Below are 2,603 nucleotides of genomic sequence, written 5' to 3'. Positions count from 1 at the left end.
GGGACTCTAGGCATGTAGACTCGCTCATACGGACGTACTCGTCAATGAGATCACCGGGCACTCCGTATGCAAGCATTCGGATGGCGGCAGTGCATTTCTGGTAAGAGGAGAAACAAATCTTGCCGACAGCATCCTCTTTGCACTCGAAGTAGTCATCATAGTCGACCACTCCCTCTCTAATACGGTTGAAAACATGCCTACTCATACGGAACCGGTGGTGGAATTTGTGATGTTTGAACAATGGGTTTGTTGTATCAAAGTAGTCCTTCCAGAGAAGGAAATGCCCGCTCTCTCGGTTATGATTCAACGCCGGAAGGTGGTCCGGAATGGAGCCACGGTACAACGGCCGCTGGTTGTTGAGGTGGTGATGGACCAACATGGCAGCCAATATCTCCTCCTCGTCGTCGGACGACGAATTGTCGGAGTCGCAAATGAAATTGTGGAAAAAGAACTCGTCGGCGGAGTCCATTTTCGTACCTTGGCAAACTGTCGAACAGCTTGCGGGCGTCGAAAAAGGAGACGGCCGGCGAGGGGAGACGCGGCGCCCACAGACCAGCTAGCTGCCCAGCCGGCGTCCGACGAGTGTGACGGCGTCCGACGAGCATGCCGGTCGTATGTAGCGGGGGCGGCGAGGCGTCTTCTTGGTCGCGGGTGGCTGTGCGGTGGGGGAAGCGGCGACGAAAACTAGTTTGCTCCCCGGCGGCGGCGGGCGACTGGGGACAGGGGCGGCGTTGCTGGGCGGATGTGGAAGCGGCGGCAGCTGAAAGAGTCGCCGCAAAAATGGGCGGCAGCGTCGGTGACGGAGGAGGCGGGGGGTGAGGGTTGCTTGTTGGCCGGGGGAGGAAGGCCAATGTGCCACAGACCAGCGGGCCCGGGGACAGGAGTAGACGCGCGCGCGTCCGTCTCCTGTCTGCGCCGACGCAAATCAGGCTCAAAAATGGACCGGAAATGAATCGCCCGCGGACGAAAAACGGACGCGCGTCCGTTTGGGTCGGCGCATTGGGCCGCCTTTTCTGTTCGCGCCGATCCAAACGGACGGCTGTTCGCGCCGATCCAAACGGACGGCCGCGGACGAAATGGATCGCTCCATTGAAGTTGTTCTAAAAGCGGATGCTCACTTCCCACAGGCCCACACGTCTCATTCGCGATCCACCTGAACCATCCTACTCGTGACGGTGAGACCTTCGCCATGCCTCCAATATTTGATGCGTGTGGATGTAAGTTCGTTTTTTTTTTCTATACGAATTATCTCTCCTTCCCCTACGGGCTTCGCGGAAGCTACCTTCTCTAACTGCTATGTGCTCGGGGCTCTCCAATTTCTTGGTGTTCCCACCAGGATGTCATTGTCACGGAGGCATTCGACTTTTCGGTGCTGGAATTAGAGGTTTTGATGACTGCTTTGATATTCAAAAACTTTAGGGGCCTAAGTGTTACTAGGATTTAAGCTTTATATAGAGACTTGACTTTCCATCTTAGAGTAATTTATTTGCTGATCTGCCTTTATCTTCAGAAAGAATGACTTGTTTTGATCTCACAATCACGTAGTAGCTTTTTTAATAACCACGTTAGCATATGTTCTCCACCTTTTGGAGCTAGATGCTGGTTTGCAGACTTTGCAGTAAGTTGGTTCTCGAGAATTTGGTGGCTTATTCCGAGGCTAGGTTTATTGATCGGTTTTTTAATTAACTAGGGAGAGTTTAAGTTTGTGCAGTTTTGGAGGTTTAGCTTGGCCACCATGAGTATCATAGGGAGAGTTCTTGTGTTTCTTGATATTTTTCTTTTTTTGCGGAGGTTTTTTTTTTTCCGAAGGTCCTTGATATTTTTCTATAAAAGCACCTGGAGAAGCAACAAGTTGCCTTCACATATGTGGCTCGGTGGCGGAGCTAAGGGGCGCGCATCACCACCAGTTGCATTCACATATGTCTACCATTAAAGATTGTGAAATTGGACATATTCCTTTCGGATTTTAATATCAAACAGGGTGAATTTAATTTAGGCTTCCACGGCTCGCGTGAACCTACTATTCAAATTGCATGATGATTAGTTTGATTTTCATATTTTAGCATCCTGATTTTTAAACAACGAGAACTTGACTTTTACGTTCACTCCACAGTGACGAAACTTGTTTCCTTCTATGGGGAAGTCAATCCCACATTCAGTATTATTTTCTTGGCACAAGAACCCAAGAATCGATGTGAACTCGGCGGCATCTATAGAAGACTAGAAGTGGCATCTCTTTCTTGGCACAAGAACCCAAGAATAGCATCGTTTAATCCAAAATTTGATTTGGAACTTTGTTTTATCTCTTTCTAAATTCACAGGATGAATAATTTTCTATTCTCATGTGACACCCACATAAAAATGTTGAAATTGGAATCTTCAAACTCAAATCCTATCAAATTTATGAATGTAATCCAATTCTTGAGAGACTTTTTTTCGAGAGATAAGAAAGGTGTTGGGAGTTGGTTTAGATTTGACCCAGATCCTTGGATCATCGAGTGGGGATCAAAGGCTACTGAATCCGCAAAGCTACACAGTGTCATTTGCAAAAAGCGGATCACTTTATTGCTACTGAAACACAAGAATAGCATTGTTTAGAGCAT

Source organism: Triticum dicoccoides, chromosome 2B, assembly GCF_002162155.2.
Source record: "Triticum dicoccoides isolate Atlit2015 ecotype Zavitan chromosome 2B, WEW_v2.0, whole genome shotgun sequence".
Classification (NCBI taxonomy): Eukaryota; Viridiplantae; Streptophyta; class Magnoliopsida; order Poales; family Poaceae; genus Triticum; species Triticum dicoccoides.
This window is presented reverse-complemented; position numbering follows the sequence as displayed.